General features: G+C 45.8%; 1 long non-coding RNA gene across 1 annotated transcript; it reads left to right on the top strand.

Annotated features, from left to right (window-relative positions):
• The first annotated feature begins 13,375 nt into the window (after positions 1-13,375).
• LOC143126362 (uncharacterized) lies at positions 13,376-14,369 on the top strand. The gene is made up of 4 exons (XR_012987470.1): positions 13,376-13,560; positions 13,817-13,873; positions 13,996-14,081; positions 14,293-14,369. It is a non-coding gene; the product is annotated as an uncharacterized LOC143126362 (long non-coding RNA).
• Positions 14,370-19,659: the final 5,290 nt, after the last annotated feature.

Here is a 19,659-nt window from a genome sequence, read left to right as displayed (position 1 = left end):
GGGAATGCCGCGATCAGCGGACTTTGACCTACGCACGCACGCACGCAGTAGCCGGCAGTCACGAGACTCTAATCATGTATAATGAGCACTGCACTAATCAGCATCTCCGTAGCACATATGGGAAAGGCAGCGCTGTGCTACATAGCACTTTAAGAATGGCATTGCAGGTTCGAATAAGGCCTGAAGCACCGTCCGGCCATTTCCGCGGTCTCGCGTTGTTTTACGCGACGTGCCCTCTGCTCAGCGTCTTCCCGATCGCCGGCGACATCTTATGAAGCAGAGAACCTGAGTGTTTGTAACTGATTGCATTCCTGTTTCTTGTGTTTTTTTACTGAGGGCAATCATATGAATCATTGATATCTATTGCAACACCCAGAGGAGTAAAAAAATATTTTACAAAATAGGGGAATGCTGCGATCGGCGGACTTTGACCTACACACGCACGCACGCACGCAGTAGCCGGCAGTCACGAGACTCTAATCATGTATAATGAGCACTGCATTAATGGTGTCTCCGTAGCACACATGGGAAAGGCAGCGCTGTGCTACATAGCACTTTAAGAATGTCATCGCAGGTTCGAATCCAGCCTGAAGCACCGTCCGGCCATTTCCGCGGTCTCGCGTTGTTTTACGCGACGGTGCCCTCTGCTCAGCGTCTTCCCGATCGCCGGCGACATCTTATGAAGCAGAGAACCTGAGTGTTTGTAACTGATTGCATTCCTGTTTCTTGTGTTTTTTTACTGAGGGCAATCATATGAATCATTGATATCCATTGCAACACCCAGGAGAGTAAAAAATAATTTTACAAAATAGGGGAATGCTGCGATCGGCGGACTTTGACCTACACACGCACGCACGCACGCAGTAGCCGGCAGTCACGAGACTCTAATCATGTATAATGAGCACTGCATTAATGGTGTCTCCGTAGCACACATGGGAAAGGCAGCGCTGTGCTACATAGCACTTTAAGAATGTCATCGCAGGTTCGAATCCAGCCTGAAGCACCGTCCGGCCTTTTCCGCGGTCTCGCGTTGTTTTACGCGACGGTGCCCTCTGCTCAGCGTCTTCCCGATCGCCGGCGACATCTTATGAAGCAGAGAACCTGAGTGTTTGTAACTGATTGCATTCCTGTTTCTTGTGTTTTTTTACTGAGGGCAATCATATGAATCATTGATATCCATTGCAACACCCAGGAGAGTAAAAAATAATTTTACAAAATAGGGGAATGCTGCGATCGGCGGACTTTGACCTACACACGCACGCACGCAAGCAGTAGCCGGCAGTCACGAGACTCTAATCATGTATAATGAGGACTGCATTAATCGGTGTCTCCGTAGCACACATGGAAAGGCAGCGCTGTGCTACATAGCACTTTAAGAATGTCATCGCAGGTTCGAATCCGGCCTGAAGCACCGTCCGGCAGTTTCCGCGGACTCACGTTGTTTTACGCAACGGTGCCCTCTGCTCAGCGTCTTCCCGATCGCCCGCGACATCTTATGAAGTAGAGAACCTGAGTGTTTGTAACTGTTTGCGTCCTGTTTCTTGTGTTTTTTTACTGAGGGCAATCATATGAATCATTGATATCCATTGCAACACCCAGAGGAGTAAAAAATAATTTTACAAAATAGGGGAATGCCGCGATCAGCGGACTTTGACCTACGCACGCACGCACGCAGTAGCCGGCAGTCACGAGACTCTAATCATGTATAATTCGCACTGCATTAATCAGCGTCTCCGTAGCACACATGGGAAAGGCAGCGCTGTGCTACATAGCACTTTAAGAATGGCATCGCAGGTTCGAATCCGGCCTGAAGCACCGTCCGGCAGTTTCCGCCGACTCACGTTGTTTTACGCGACGGTGCCCTCTGCTCAGCGTCTTCCCGATCGCCGGCGACATCTTATGAAGCAGAGAACCTGAGTGTTTGTAACTGATTGCATTCCTGTTTCTTGTGTTTTTTTACTGAGGGCAATCATATGAATCATTGATATCCATTGCAACACCCAGGAGAGTAAAAAATAATTTTACAAAATAGGGGAATGCTGCGATCGGCGGACTTTGACCTACACATGCACGCACGCAGTAGCCGGCAGTCACGAGACTCTAATCATGTATAATGAGCACTGCATTAATGGTGTCTCCGTAGCACACATGGGAAAGGCAGCGCTGTGCTACATAGCACTTTAAGAATGTCATCGCAGGTTCGAATCCGGCCTGAAGCACCGTCCGGCAGTTTCCGCGGACTCACGTTGTTTTACGCGACGGTGCCCTCTGCTCAGCGTCTTCCCGATCGCCCGCGACATCTTATGAAGTAGAGAACCTGAGTGTTTGTAACTGTTTGCGTCCTGTTTCTTGTGTTTTTTTACTGAGGGCAATCATATGAATCATTGATATCCATTGCAACACCCTAGAGGAGTAAAAAATAATTTTACAAAATAGGGGAATGCCGCGATCAGCGGACTTTGACCTACGCACGCACGCACGCAGTAGCCGGCAGTCACGAGACTCTAATCATGTATAATTCGCACTGCATTAATCAGCGTCTCCGTAGCACACATGGGAAAGGCAGCGCTGTGCTACATAGCACTTTAAGAATGGCATCGCCGGTTCGAATCCGGCCTGAAGCACCGTCCGGCAGTTTCCGCCGACTCACGTTGTTTTACGCGACGGTGCCCTCTGCTCAGCGTCTTCCCGATCGCCGGCGACATCTTATGAAGCAGAGAACCTGAGTGTTTGTAACTGATTGCATTCCTGTTTCTTGTGTTTTTTTACTGAGGGCAATCATATGAATCATTGATATCCATTGCAACACCCAGGAGAGTAAAAAATAATTTTACAAAATAGGGGAATGCTGCGATCGGCGGACTTTGACCTACACACGCACGCACGCACGCAGTAGCCGGCAGTCACGAGACTCTAATCATGTATAATGAGCACTGCATTAATGGTGTCTCCGTAGCACACATGGGAAAGGCAGCGCTGTGCTACATAGCACTTTAAGAATGTCATCGCAGGTTCGAATCCGGCCTGAAGCACCGTCCGGCAGTTTCCGCGGACTCACGTTGTTTTACGCGACGGTGCCCTCTGCTCAGCGTCTTCCCGATCGCCGGCGACATCTTATGAAGCAGAGAACCTGAGTGTTTGTAACTGATTGCATTCCTGTTTCTTGTGTTTTTTTACTGAGGGCAATCATATGAATCATTGATATCCATTGCAACACCCAGAGGAGTAAAAAAATATTTTACAAAATAGGGGAATGCTGCGATCGGCGGACTTTGACCTACACACGCACGCACGCACGCAGTAGCCGGCAGTCACGAGACTCTAATCATGTATAATGAGCACTGCACTAATCAGCATCTCCGTAGCACATATGGGAAAGGCAGCGCTGTGCTACATAGCACTTTAAGAATGGCATTGCACGTTCGAATAAGGCCTGAAGCACCGTCCGGCCATTTCGCGGTCTCGCGTTGTTTTACGCGACGTGCCCTCTGCTCAGCGTCTTCCCGATCGCCGGCGACATCTTATGAAGCAGAGAACCTGAGTGTTTGTAACTGATTGCATTCCTGTTTCTTGTGTTTTTTTACTGAGGGCAATCATATGAATCATTGATATCCATTGCAACACCCAGGAGAGTAAAAAATAATTTTACAAAATAGGGGAATGCTGCGATCGGCGGACTTTGACCTACACACGCACGCACGCACGCAGTAGCCGGCAGTCACGAGACTCTAATCATGTATAATGAGCACTGCATTAATGGTGTCTCCGTAGCACACATGGGAAAGGCAGCGCTGTGCTACATAGCACTTTAAGAATGTCATCGCAGGTTCGAATCCAGCCTGAAGCACCGTCCGGCCATTTCCGCGGTCTCGCGTTGTTTTACGCGACGGTGCCCTCTGCTCAGCGTCTTCCCGATCGCCGGCGACATCTTATGAAGCAGAGAACCTGAGTGTTTGTAACTGATTGCATTCCTGTTTCTTGTGTTTTTTTACTGAGGGCAATCATATGAATCATTGATATCCATTGCAACACCCAGAGGAGTAAAAAAATATTTTACAAAATAGGGGAATGCTGCGATCGGCGGACTTTGACCTACACACGCACGCACGCACGCAGTAGCCGGCAGTCACGAGACTCTAATCATGTATAATGAGCACTGCACTAATCAGCATCTCCGTAGCACATATGGGAAAGGCAGCGCTGTGCTACATAGCACTTTAAGAATGGCATTGCACGTTCGAATAAGGCCTGAAGCACCGTCCGGCCATTTCCGCGGTCTCGCGTTGTTTTACGCGACGTGCCCTCTGCTCAGCGTCTTCCCGATCGCCGGCGACATCTTATGAAGCAGAGAACCTGAGTGTTTGTAACTGATTGCATTCCTGTTTCTTGTGTTTTTTTACTGAGGGCAATCATATGAATCATTGATATCCATTGCAACACCCAGGAGAGTAAAAAATAATTTTACAAAATAGGGGAATGCTGCGATCGGCGGACTTTGACCTACACACGCACGCACGCAAGCAGTAGCCGGCAGTCACGAGACTCTAATCATGTATAAAGAGGACTGCATTAATCGGTGTCTCCGTAGCACACATGGGAAAGGCAGCGCTGTGCTACATAGCACTTTAAGAATGGCATCGCCGGTTCGAATCCGGCCTGAAGCACCGTCCGGCAGTTTCCGCCGACTCACGTTGTTTTACGCGACGGTGCCCTCTGCTCAGCGTCTTCCCGATCGCCGGCGACATCTTATGAAGCAGAGAACCTGAGTGTTTGTAACTGATTGCATTCCTGTTTCTTGTGTTTTTTTACTGAGGGCAATCATATGAATCATTGATATCCATTGCAACACCCAGGAGAGTAAAAAATAATTTTACAAAATAGGGGAATGCTGCGATCGGCGGACTTTGACCTACACACGCACGCACGCACGCAGTAGCCGGCAGTCACGAGACTCTAATCATGTATAATGAGCACTGCATTAATGGTGTCTCCGTAGCACACATGGGAAAGGCAGCGCTGTGCTACATAGCACTTTAAGAATGTCATCGCAGGTTCGAATCCAGCCTGAAGCACCGTCCGGCCATTTCCGCGGTCTCGCGTTGTTTTACGCGACGGTGCCCTCTGCTCAGCGTCTTCCCGATCGCCGGCGACATCTTATGAAGCAGAGAACCTGAGTGTTTGTAACTGATTGCATTCCTGTTTCTTGTGTTTTTTTACTGAGGGCAATCATATGAATCATTGATATCCATTGCAACACCCAGAGGAGTAAAAAAATATTTTACAAAATAGGGGAATGCTGCGATCGGCGGACTTTGACCTACACACGCACGCACGCACGCAGTAGCCGGCAGTCACGAGACTCTAATCATGTATAATGAGCACTGCACTATTCAGCATCTCCGTAGCACATATGGGAAAGGCAGCGCTGTGCTACATAGCACTTTAAGAATGGCATTGCACGTTCGAATAAGGCCTGAAGCACCGTCCGGCCATTTCCGCGGTCTCGCGTTGTTTTACGCGACGTGCCCTCTGCTCAGCGTCTTCCCGATCGCCGGCGACATCTTATGAAGCAGAGAACCTGAGTGTTTGTAACTGATTGCATTCCTGTTTCTTGTGTTTTTTTACTGAGGGCAATCATATGAATCATTGATATCCATTGCAACACCCAGAGGAGTAAAAAAATATTTTACAAAATAGGGGAATGCTGCGATCGGCGGACTTTGACCTACACACGCACGCACGCACGCAGTAGCCGGCAGTCACGAGACTCTAATCATGTATAATGAGCACTGCACTAATCAGCATCTCCGTAGCACATATGGGAAAGGCAGCGCTGTGCTACATAGCACTTTAAGAATGGCATTGCACGTTCGAATAAGGCCTGAAGCACCGTCCGGCCATTTCCGCGGTCTCGCGTTGTTTTACGCGACGTGCCCTCTGCTCAGCGTCTTCCCGATCGCCGGCGACATCTTATGAAGCAGAGAACCTGAGTGTTTGTAACTGATTGCATTCCTGTTTCTTGTGTTTTTTTACTGAGGGCAATCATATGAATCATTGATATCCATTGCAACACCCAGGAGAGTAAAAAATAATTTTACAAAATAGGGGAATGCTGCGATCGGCGGACTTTGACCTACACACGCACGCACGCACGCAGTAGCCGGCAGTCACGAGACTCTAATCATGTATAATGAGCACTGCATTAATGGTGTCTCAGTAGCACACATGGGAAAGGCAGCGCTGTGCTACATAGCACTTTAAGAATGTCATCGCAGGTTCGAATCCAGCCTGAAGCACAGTCCGGCTGTTTCCGCGGTCTCACGATGTTTTACGCGACGGTGCCCTCTGTTCAGCGTCTTCCCGATCGCCCGCGACATGTTATGAAGCAGAGAACCTGAGTGTTTGTAACTGTTTGCGTCCTGTTTCTTGTGTTTTTTTACTGAGGGCAATCATATGAATCATTGATATCCATTGCAACACCCAGAGGAGTAAAAAATAATTTTACAAAATAGGGGAATGCCGCGATCAGCGGACTTTGACCTACGCACGCACGCACGCAGTAGCCGGCAGTCACGAAACTCTAATCATGTATAATGAGCACTGCATTAATCAGCGTCTCCGTAGCACACATGGGAAAGGCAGCGCTGTGCTACATAGCACTTTAAGAATGGCATCGCCAGTTCGATTCCGGCCTGAAGGTCCGGCAGTTTCCGCGGACTCACGTTGTTTTACGCGACGGTGCCCTCTGCTCAGCGTCTTCCCGATCGCCCGCGACATCTTATGAAGCAGAGAACCTGAGTGTTTGTAACTGTTTGCGTCCTGTTTCTTGTCTTTTTTTACTGAGGGCAATCATATGAATCATTGATATTCATTGCAACACCCAGAGGAGTAAAAAATAATTTTACAAAATAGGGGAATGCCGCGATCAGCGGACTTTGACCTACGCACGCACGCACGCAGTAGCCGGCAGTCACGAGACTCTAATCATGTATAATGAGCACTGCACTAATCAGCATCTCCGTAGCACATATGGGAAAGGCAGCGCTGTGCTACATAGCACTTTAAGAATGGCATTGCAGGTTCGAATAAGGCCTGAAGCACCGTCCGGCCATTTCCGCGGTCTCGCGTTGTTTTACGCGACGTGCCCTCTGCTCAGCGTCTTCCCGATCGCCGGCGACATCTTATGAAGCAGAGAACCTGAGTGTTTGTAACTGATTGCATTCCTGTTTCTTGTGTTTTTTTACTGAGGGCAATCATATGAATCATTGATATCCATTGCAACACCCAGGAGAGTAAAAAATAATTTTACAAAATAGGGGAATGCTGCGATCGGCGGACTTTGACCTACACACGCACGCACGCAAGCAGTAGCCGGCAGTCACGAGACTCTAATCATGTATAATGAGGACTGCATTAATCGGTGTCTCCGTAGCACACATGGGAAAGGCAGCGCTGTGCTACATAGCACTTTAAGAATGTCATCGCAGGTTCGAATCCGGCCTGAAGCACCGTCCAGCAGTTTCCGCGGACTCACGTTGTTTTACGCGACGGTGCCCTCTGCTCAGCGTCTTCCCGATCGCCCGCGACATCTTATGAAGTAGAGAACCTGAGTGTTTGTAACTGTTTGCGTCCTGTTTCTTGTGTTTTTTTACTGAGGGCAATCATATGAATCATTGATATCCATTGCAACACCCAGGAGAGTAAAAAATAATTTTACAAAATAGGGGAATGCTGCGATCGGCGGACTTTGACCTACACACGCACGCACGCACGCAGTAGCCGGCAGTCACGAGACTCTAATCATGTATAATGAGCACTGCATTAATGGTGTCTCCGTAGCACACATGGGAAAGGCAGCGCTGTGCTACATAGCACTTTAAGAATGTCATCGCAGGTTCGAATCCAGCCTGAAGCACCGTCCGGCCATTTCCGCGGTCTCGCGTTGTTTTACGCGACGGTGCCCTCTGCTCAGCGTCTTCCCGATCGCCGGCGACATCTTATGAAGCAGAGAACCTGAGTGTTTGTAACTGATTGCATTCCTGTTTCTTGTGTTTTTTTACTGAGGGCAATCATATGAATCATTGATATCCATTGCAACACCCAGAGGAGTAAAAAAATATTTTACAAAATAGGGGAATGCTGCGATCGGCGGACTTTGACCTACACACGCACGCACGCACGCAGTAGCCGGCAGTCACGAGACTCTAATCATGTATAATGAGCACTGCACTAATCAGCATCTCCGTAGCACATATGGGAAAGGCAGCGCTGTGCTACATAGCACTTTAAGAATGGCATTGCACGTTCGAATAAGGCCTGAAGCACCGTCCGGCCATTTCCGCGGTCTCGCGTTGTTTTACGCGACGTGCCCTCTGCTCAGCGTCTTCCCGATCGCCGGCGACATCTTATGAAGCAGAGAACCTGAGTGTTTGTAACTGATTGCATTCCTGTTTCTTGTGTTTTTTTACTGAGGGCAATCATATGAATCATTGATATCCATTGCAACACCCAGGAGAGTAAAAAATAATTTTACAAAATAGGGGAATGCTGCGATCGGCGGACTTTGACCTACACACGCACGCACGCAAGCAGTAGCCGGCAGTCACGAGACTCTAATCATGTATAAAGAGGACTGCATTAATCGGTGTCTCCGTAGCACACATGGGAAAGGCAGCGCTGTGCTACATAGCACTTTAAGAATGGCATCGCCGGTTCGAATCCGGCCTGAAGCACCGTCCGGCAGTTTCCGCCGACTCACGTTGTTTTACGCGACGGTGCCCTCTGCTCAGCGTCTTCCCGATCGCCGGCGACATCTTATGAAGCAGAGAACCTGAGTGTTTGTAACTGATTGCATTCCTGTTTCTTGTGTTTTTTTACTGAGGGCAATCATATGAATCATTGATATCCATTGCAACACCCAGGAGAGTAAAAAATAATTTTACAAAATAGGGGAATGCTGCGATCGGCGGACTTTGACCTACACACGCACGCACGCACGCAGTAGCCGGCAGTCACGAGACTCTAATCATGTATAATGAGCACTGCATTAATGGTGTCTCCGTAGCACACATGGGAAAGGCAGCGCTGTGCTACATAGCACTTTAAGAATGTCATCGCAGGTTCGAATCCAGCCTGAAGCACCGTCCGGCCATTTCCGCGGTCTCGCGTTGTTTTACGCGACGGTGCCCTCTGCTCAGCGTCTTCCCGATCGCCGGCGACATCTTATGAAGCAGAGAACCTGAGTGTTTGTAACTGATTGCATTCCTGTTTCTTGTGTTTTTTTACTGAGGGCAATCATATGAATCATTGATATCCATTGCAACACCCAGAGGAGTAAAAAAATATTTTACAAAATAGGGGAATGCTGCGATCGGCGGACTTTGACCTACACACGCACGCACGCACGCAGTAGCCGGCAGTCACGAGACTCTAATCATGTATAATGAGCACTGCACTATTCAGCATCTCCGTAGCACATATGGGAAAGGCAGCGCTGTGCTACATAGCACTTTAAGAATGGCATTGCACGTTCGAATAAGGCCTGAAGCACCGTCCGGCCATTTCCGCGGTCTCGCGTTGTTTTACGCGACGTGCCCTCTGCTCAGCGTCTTCCCGATCGCCGGCGACATCTTATGAAGCAGAGAACCTGAGTGTTTGTAACTGATTGCATTCCTGTTTCTTGTGTTTTTTTACTGAGGGCAATCATATGAATCATTGATATCCATTGCAACACCCAGAGGAGTAAAAAATTATTTTACAAAATAGGGGAATGCTGCGATCGGCGGACTTTGACCTACACACGCACGCACGCACGCAGTAGCCGGCAGTCACGAGACTCTAATCATGTATAATGAGCACTGCACTAATCAGCATCTCCGTAGCACATATGGGAAAGGCAGCGCTGTGCTACATAGCACTTTAAGAATGGCATTGCACGTTCGAATAAGGCCTGAAGCACCGTCCGGCCATTTCCGCGGTCTCGCGTTGTTTTACGCGACGTGCCCTCTGCTCAGCGTCTTCCCGATCGCCGGCGACATCTTATGAAGCAGAGAACCTGAGTGTTTGTAACTGATTGCATTCCTGTTTCTTGTGTTTTTTTACTGAGGGCAATCATATGAATCATTGATATCCATTGCAACACCCAGGAGAGTAAAAAATAATTTTACAAAATAGGGGAATGCTGCGATCGGCGGACTTTGACCTACACACGCACGCACGCACGCAGTAGCCGGCAGTCACGAGACTCTAATCATGTATAATGAGCACTGCATTAATGGTGTCTCCGTAGCACACATGGGAAAGGCAGCGCTGTGCTACATAGCACTTTAAGAATGTCATCGCAGGTTCGAATCCAGCCTGAAGCACAGTCCGGCTGTTTCCGCGGTCTCACGATGTTTTACGCGACGGTGCCCTCTGTTCAGCGTCTTCCCGATCGCCCGCGACATGTTATGAAGCAGAGAACCTGAGTGTTTGTAACTGTTTGCGTCCTGTTTCTTGTGTTTTTTTACTGAGGGCAATCATATGAATCATTGATATCCATTGCAACACCCAGAGGAGTAAAAAATAATTTTACAAAATAGGGGAATGCCGCGATCAGCGGACTTTGACCTACGCACGCACGCACGCAGTAGCCGGCAGTCACGAAACTCTAATCATGTATAATGAGCACTGCATTAATCAGCGTCTCCGTAGCACACATGGGAAAGGCAGCGCTGTGCTACATAGCACTTTAAGAATGGCATCGCCAGTTCGATTCCGGCCTGAAGGTCCGGCAGTTTCCGCGGACTCACGTTGTTTTACGCGACGGTGCCCTCTGCTCAGCGTCTTCCCGATCGCCCGCGACATCTTATGAAGCAGAGAACCTGAGTGTTTGTAACTGTTTGCGTCCTGTTTCTTGTCTTTTTTTACTGAGGGCAATCATATGAATCATTGATATTCATTGCAACACCCAGAGGAGTAAAAAATAATTTTACAAAATAGGGGAATGCCGCGATCAGCGGACTTTGACCTACGCACGCACGCACGCAGCACTGTAAAAAATAATACTGTGGTTTTGTTGCTTTAAGTTAATTTGTTTAGTTAATATAACTAAACTCTGTGAAAATTGTCGAGTCAAAAAGAAATACTAAGTTTTCACTGATTCAACTTTGTTCTAAGTTCAATGAACAAGCACTTTGTTGTCTTCACTTAAATGAACAAGTAGCCCTAACAAAACACGACACATGCTCGTTACTGCCACCTCTGGCCAGACCTGTTTACATCACTTTGCCCTGTTGGAAGAAAAGCACATGGAGGAATCGTCTCAACTTTCATCCGACGTAATCCGTCAATATTCAGTGTTTTTGGTGAGTAAACTTTAGTACACAACCACTCAATGAATTGAATGAGTAGAACTATTTCCATATAATTGGATGAAACACTTGCATTTCGTAGATGTTTTCGCTTAACCACATATCTCGCTAGTACCAGTAAAAGCTAGCTATCATAATGCTGTAATGTACCAAGCCACTTGAAGAAAACAAGTCTTTTCTCTATTCCTTATGGTTATTTCCCCTTGTGTATTTAAAATAGCTAAGGAGATGTTTTTGTTTGTTTGTTTAAGGCAAGCCAAGTTGGTTGGTGGTTATCTATTTGCATACATTCACTTAGATGGGTACGAACTAGCCTGCTAACTAACGGAAGCTTCTCTTGTCCATCAGCATGTTCTCCCTTCACAAGGACTAATGACAATTTAACCTTAATTCAGATTAGTAAGGGTGATATGTTTGTTTTCACAGTTTGAGCCAAAAGTTTACTTTAAAAACAGCACTGAGAGTGTGTGGCAAGAAATTAGTCAATATCAAAGATCCTTTAGTAGCCTACATCCTATTTCAACCATCTCCGATGCTATTTAGCACAGTGGACATAAATGTAGAATATTATTATGAACCCATTAAGCATATCTTTATTAAGCATGACTTCATTCTCACTATGTTTAGTATAGGTGATAAAAGTTACCTAAGCATTTTTACAGTGTTAACAGTGTTGGGAGGGTTACTTTCAAAACGTATTCCGTTACAGAATACAGAATACATGCCCAAAAATGTAATCTGTAACGTATTCCGTTACGTTACTCAATCTGAGTAACGTATTCTGAATACTTAGATTACTTCCGCATTGAATTGCATTGGAATGTGGCCATCAAATCCTGCTTAGGCCTACTAAACAGGCCTATTCTGGTGTGTTCATCTGTTCCAAATGGCTGTGTTAGGCCCACATAGGAGAATGTAAAGTCAACTAGGCCTAAGCTACCTGATACAACTTTAAAATAGCAAGGTGACCACTAAAACTACAGCAGGCGACTAGGCTAATTAAAACAAACAAAATAAATAGGCTACTTTAAGGGCGTAGCCAGAAATTATAATTAAGGTGTGCCTGTGAGATTTTTCGGTGGCATCAACCCAGTACAAGTGAGGGGCGCATATGACTGGTGGAACGCAAATGACCTGTACATGTAAACACTATGGGCTACTGTATATCAGTGCTCTCAAAATGAACGTGATCGCGTAATCAAAAACCGCACGTTAAAATATGCTAGGCCTACTCGCAAGAATAATTCTTCAGAGGCTGCACCATATAATTCATTTTAAAACGTAAATGTAGATCTAATTAGAAAAAATAATAATCCATAAAGCTATTTTAAGTTAGAATAAACAACTTAGAATGCAGTGCCTATTTTAGAGATTGGTTTTATTGCCTAGGTCTAAATCAACACGTGAACTAGGCTTTGCTTATTGCTTAGCAAACTGTGTAACCGATTGGCCGAAGTAGCCTGAGCTATTAATACTTGGGAAAATATCCTTTGAACAGACATCAGGAACCACGATCAGTGAGGAACAGGAGTTACCTCCACTTACTTTACTCGTAATTTGCTGTGCAAACAGTCATTTCAGGGTCTCCGATATGACGGTCCATAATGCGCGCTGGCTGCGTTTTGAGGCTAGTGCAAGACGGCGGGGCTTGGATTTAAACATGTAAACAATTTCATCATAGATTGCTTTCAGGAGCTTCTGGGAAATGGACTTGCCTTAATTTATTTAGTGAGTGAACAAACTTATGAAACAGAGAAGTATCGTCATGTAATCCATTGATTTCAACAATGTAACTGTATTCTAAATACCAACTATTTAACTTGTAACTGTATCGGAATACAGTTACTCATAATTTGTATTCTGAATACGTAACGCCGGTACATGTATTCCGTTACTCCCCAACACTGAGTGTTAATAGAAAGTCCTCATTCAAATCTGAATAATATTGTGTATCATAATGTAGGCCATGTAGTATCAATGTTTAACAGATATCTCAATAGACCTAATGCTTTTACAAACACATTTTTGTGCATTAAAATCTCAGATGCTTGTAATTTATCTCTGTTACAGAAGAGTGTTAATGAAGTGGACCTGTAAACTGAGCCCATTTTCAACGCGGAATCAGAGGGTCATCAGAAGATATACTCTGAAGCACGGACAGCACAGCCACTTTTGCCCCTTGCTCTGCTTGTTTTATCACCTTCAGAAGGCAAGTTGACCTCAACGGACATTTCTACACACAATTGACTTTTTTTTATTTTATAGTGTCACCAGGTATTAACAGAATTGCCTGTAGAATGAACACAAAAATATTGATTTAATGTCTTTTATCTTTTCTTTTTTGTTGTCATATTCTGCATTCACTGCATCCTCACGGAATTCAACTGTCTGATGTCTGCTGATCTCTTGAGAACCTTCCTCAGTGAACTTGATGAATATCTGCCCATGTTTCTTGTCCTTTTCAGAAAAAGGGACCCTGCCATCACAAGCTCCAAGACATTCTTAGATAGCTTGATGCTCATGTAAGTATTGAACATATGACTCCTGCATTCTATGATGTGAATATTAATGAGCTCAGAGTTTTTTCTATTTTGTTTTTGTTTAACATTGTGTTTGCATTTGTGTGTTTCCTTTTGCATTTCAGGATTCCAACCAGAATAAGCGAACAACCTGCTTGGCATGCCCCACTTTCTTCGTCAAGATACTTCCAGCATTCTAAAGACCTGTGAGGTAGGTTTAGCAAATGACTTTAAATGTGATTTGGAAGCACTGGTTGAAATACAAGGGCATGCTCTACAGATGGAAACTCATCATTTTATAAAGCATGTAACATTGTATTTGAACTAAGCAGATTATTTTAACTGTTCTAAACTGTAATAGAATAAAAGCATGTCCCTGGTAATGAGTTAAATATTCACCTTTCTGGTGATTTGTTTTTCAGCCAACTGGTCCAGTTGAAGATGTCTTAAAAGAAACCAGTGTGGGGATCCTGATCGTGTATGAGGACTGCAGCAAATGTGTAGTTCACCAAAATCAATCACATATGTCTTGTTTTGGAGGAACAGTTTATCATCATGGACATTTCCAATATTCCAAAGGCCTTTGAACTCTTTGGACTGATGGGTCTCAATATGGACTACCCGAAGCATCTAAAATTCACGTTTGAAGTACAAAAGCTGTTCTTGAACATTGGAAGGAGCTCCTCTTCACATGAACATTGCAGCTGCTTTCTCCAAAACAGGCTGCTTGGTAAAGAGTAGTACAACAACCTTCCGTAGAACTTGGACTTGGTCCTCAGTTTTGATTTGTTTTTATGTGTGTTTTCAGATTATTTTTTCTAATGTAGCATAATGGGTTTCCCCCCCAAATTTGATGTGCTGTACATCCACCTGTGTATTTTTAGTTAGTTTTTGTTTTTTTCTTCGATATTATGATGTGCATCCTCTCTTTGAAAAAAATAAGTATAAAAGTTTTTAAAAGTTAATAAAACTAACAAGGAAAATACATGTCTGAACAAATTTATTTCAACTAATGATCCTATTTTGAAACAACATGTAAATTAATCAAGTTAACTTACATGGCTTTTTTGACACAACAAGAGTCTATGAAAAATTTTCAGTTGACTTAACTAAGAAATATAAGTTAAATCAAATTTAATTTTATGTCAAGTTAACTCAAAAACGTTATGTCAAGTTAACTCAAAAACGTAAGGCAGCGGGGTAACAAACCTTTTTAAGTTAAAAGGGCATATTATTTTTTACAGTGAGTAGCCGGCAGTCACGAGACTCTAATCATGTATAATGAGCACTGCACTAATCAGCATCTCCGTAGCACATATGGGAAAGGCAGCGCTGTGCTACATAGCACTTTAAGAATGGCATTGCAGGTTCGAATAAGGCCTGAAGCACCGTCCGGCCATTTCCGCGGTCTCGCGTTGTTTTACGCGACGTGCCCTCTGCTCAGCGTCTTCCCGATCGCCGGCGACATCTTATGAAGCAGAGAACCTGAGTGTTTGTAACTGATTGCATTCCTGTTTCTTGTGTTTTTTTACTGAGGGCAATCATATGAATCATTGATATCCATTGCAACACCCAGGAGAGTAAAAAATAATTTTACAAAATAGGGGAATGCTGCGATCGGCGGACTTTGACCTACACACGCACGCACGCAAGCAGTAGCCGGCAGTCACGAGACTCTAATCATGTATAATGAGGACTGCATTAATCGGTGTCTCCGTAGCACACATGGGAAAGGCAGCGCTGTGCTACATAGCACTTTAAGAATGTCATCGCAGGTTCGAATCCGGCCTGAAGCACCGTCCGGCAGTTTCCGCGGACTCACGTTGTTTTACGCGACGGTGCCCTCTGCTCAGCGTCTTCCCGATCGCCCGCGACATCTTATGAAGTAGAGAACCTGAGTGTTTGTAACTGTTTGCGTCCTGTTTCTTGTGTTTTTTTACTGAGGGCAATCATATGAATCATTGATATCCATTGCAACACCCAGAGGAGTAAAAAATAATTTTACAAAATAGGGGAATGCCGCGATCAGCGGACTTTGACCTACGCACGCACGCACGCAGTAGCCGGCAGTCACGAGACTCTAATCATGTATAATTCGCACTGCATTAATCAGCGTCTCCGTAGCACACATGGGAAAGGCAGCGCTGTGCTACATAGCACTTTAAGAATGGCATCGCCGGTTCGAATCCGGCCTGAAGCACCGTCCGGCAGTTTCCGCCGACTCACGTTGTTTTACGCGACGGTGCCCTCTGCTCAGCGTCTTCCCGATCGCCGGCGACATCTTATGAAGCAGAGAACCTGAGTGTTTGTAACTGATTGCATTCCTGTTTCTTGTGTTTTTTTACTGAGGGCAATCATATGAATCATTGATATCCATTGCAACACCCAGGAGAGTAAAAAATAATTTTACAAAATAGGGGAATGCTGCGATCGGCGGACTTTGACCTACACACGCACGCACGCACGCAGTAGCCGGCAGTCACGAGACTCTAATCATGTATAATGAGCACTGCACTAATCAGCATCTCCGTAGCACATATGGGAAAGGCAGCGCTGTGCTACATAGCACTTTAAGAATGGCATTGCACGTTCGAATAAGGCCTGAAGCACCGTCCGGCCATTTCCGCGGTCTCGCGTTGTTTTACGCGACGTGCCCTCTGCTCAGCGTCTTCCCGATCGCCGGCGACATCTTATGAAGCAGAGAACCTGAGTGTTTGTAACTGATTGCATTCCTGTTTCTTGTGTTTTTTTACTGAGGGCAATCATATGAATCATTGATATCCATTGCAACACCCAGGAGAGTAAAAAATAATTTTACAAAATAGGGGAATGCTGCGATCGGCGGACTTTGACCTACACACGCACGCACGCAAGCAGTAGCCGGCAGTCACGAGACTCTAATCATGTATAAAGAGGACTGCATTAATCGGTGTCTCCGTAGCACACATGGGAAAGGCAGCGCTGTGCTACATAGCACTTTAAGAATGGCATCGCCGGTTCGAATCCGGCCTGAAGCACCGTCCGGCAGTTTCCGCCGACTCACGTTGTTTTACGCGACGGTGCCCTCTGCTCAGCGTCTTCCCGATCGCCGGCGACATCTTATGAAGCAGAGAACCTGAGTGTTTGTAACTGATTGCATTCCTGTTTCTTGTGTTTTTTTACTGAGGGCAATCATATGAATCATTGATATCCATTGCAACACCCAGGAGAGTAAAAAATAATTTTACAAAATAGGGGAATGCTGCGATCGGCGGACTTTGACCTACACACGCACGCACGCACGCAGTAGCCGGCAGTCACGAGACTCTAATCATGTATAATGAGCACTGCATTAATGGTGTCTCCGTAGCACACATGGGAAAGGCAGCGCTGTGCTACATAGCACTTTAAGAATGTCATCGCAGGTTCGAATCCAGCCTGAAGCACCGTCCGGCCATTTCCGCGGTCTCGCGTTGTTTTACGCGACGGTGCCCTCTGCTCAGCGTCTTCCCGATCGCCGGCGACATCTTATGAAGCAGAGAACCTGAGTGTTTGTAACTGATTGCATTCCTGTTTCTTGTGTTTTTTTACTGAGGGCAATCATATGAATCATTGATATCCATTGCAACACCCAGAGGAGTAAAAAAATATTTTACAAAATAGGGGAATGCTGCGATCGGCGGACTTTGACCTACACACGCACGCACGCACGCAGTAGCCGGCAGTCACGAGACTCTAATCATGTATAATGAGCACTGCACTATTCAGCATCTCCGTAGCACATATGGGAAAGGCAGCGCTGTGCTACATAGCACTTTAAGAATGGCATTGCACGTTCGAATAAGGCCTGAAGCACCGTCCGGCCATTTCCGCGGTCTCGCGTTGTTTTACGCGACGTGCCCTCTGCTCAGCGTCTTCCCGATCGCCGGCGACATCTTATGAAGCAGAGAACCTGAGTGTTTGTAACTGATTGCATTCCTGTTTCTTGTGTTTTTTTACTGAGGGCAATCATATGAATCATTGATATCCATTGCAACACCCAGAGGAGTAAAAAATTATTTTACAAAATAGGGGAATGCTGCGATCGGCGGACTTTGACCTACACACGCACGCACGCACGCAGTAGCCGGCAGTCACGAGACTCTAATCATGTATAATGAGCACTGCACTAATCAGCATCTCCGTAGCACATATGGGAAAGGCAGCGCTGTGCTACATAGCACTTTAAGAATGGCATTGCACGTTCGAATAAGGCCTGAAGCACCGTCCGGCCATTTCCGCGGTCTCGCGTTGTTTTACGCGACGTGCCCTCTGCTCAGCGTCTTCCCGATCGCCGGCGACATCTTATGAAGCAGAGAACCTGAGTGTTTGTAACTGATTGCATTCCTGTTTCTTGTGTTTTTTTACTGAGGGCAATCATATGAATCATTGATATCCATTGCAACACCCAGGAGAGTAAAAAATAATTTTACAAAATAGGGGAATGCTGCGATCGGCGGACTTTGACCTACACACGCACGCACGCACGCAGTAGCCGGCAGTCACGAGACTCTAATCATGTATAATGAGCACTGCATTAATGGTGTCTCCGTAGCACACATGGGAAAGGCAGCGCTGTGCTACATAGCACTTTAAGAATGTCATCGCAGGTTCGAATCCAGCCTGAAGCACCGTCCGGCCATTTCCGCGGTCTCGCGTTGTTTTACGCGACGGTGCCCTCTGCTCAGCGTCTTCCCGATCGCCGGCGACATCTTATGAAGCAGAGAACCTGAGTGTTTGTAACTGATTGCATTCCTGTTTCTTGTGTTTTTTTACTGAGGGCAATCATATGAATCATTGATATCCATTGCAACACCCAGAGGAGTAAAAAATTATTTTACAAAATAGGGGAATGCTTCGATCGGCGGACTTTGACCTACACACGCACGCACGCACGCAGTAGCCGGCAGTCACGAGACTCTAATCGTTGGGTTGCAACCTGGTCTCACGGGAATCCGTGAAATATCCACGGACGCTTAACTCAAAATCCGTGGTGGGCCCACGGAATCACTGAAATTTCCGTGAAACTCACACGGATTTCGATTCAATGCAAGTTAATGACACTCATATCCCGTGGCTATTTCACGGATCCCCGTTTAAACAACTGAGTGCAGATTTCGTTCAACGGACGTTGTTATCTTATTGGGAAACACACTTTTGATACTTTCAGTTCGATTTTTATTGCCTTTTTTAGTGTCTGTGTAATGTTAGCCTGTCAGGCGTTGCATTCCATCCCTGTTTCAACAACTGAGTGCAGATTTCGCTCAACGGAAGTTACATTTCCGTGAAACACACACGGATTTCGTTCCAATGCAAGTTAATGACAATATATTCCGTGGCTATTTCACGGATCCCCGTTTAACAACTGAGTGCAGATTTCGCTCAACGGATGTTGTTATCTTATTGGGAAACACACTTTTGATACATTCAGTTCGATTTTTATGTAATGTTAGCCTGTCAGGCGTTGCATTCCATCCCTGTTTCAACAACTGAGTGCAGATTTCGCTCAACGGAAGTTGACATTTCCGTGAAACACACACGGATTTCGTTCCAATGCAAGTTAATGACAATATATTCCGTGGCCCACACACGGATCCCCCGTTTCAACAACTGAGTACAGATTTCGGTCAACTGACTTTTATAACTTTGGGATACATGGATATTGAATAATTACAGTCGTTTCAGGACTGCATATTTGCCGTTGGCTTAAATTATGCCCTCATTTAAGTGGGATATTTAATAAAAACGTTCTCACTTCTCATTTCAGCGAG

This window comes from Alosa pseudoharengus, unplaced genomic scaffold, assembly GCF_046254945.1.
Source record: "Alosa pseudoharengus isolate Yale_2024_CS ecotype anadromous, Long Island Sound unplaced genomic scaffold, YU_APseudo_1.1 YU_APseudo_1.1_scf_16, whole genome shotgun sequence".
In the NCBI taxonomy this organism is placed as follows: Eukaryota; Metazoa; Chordata; class Actinopteri; order Clupeiformes; family Clupeidae; genus Alosa; species Alosa pseudoharengus.
The sequence above is the reverse complement of the archived record's forward strand: the minus strand, read 5'-3'. Positions and strand labels throughout refer to the sequence as shown.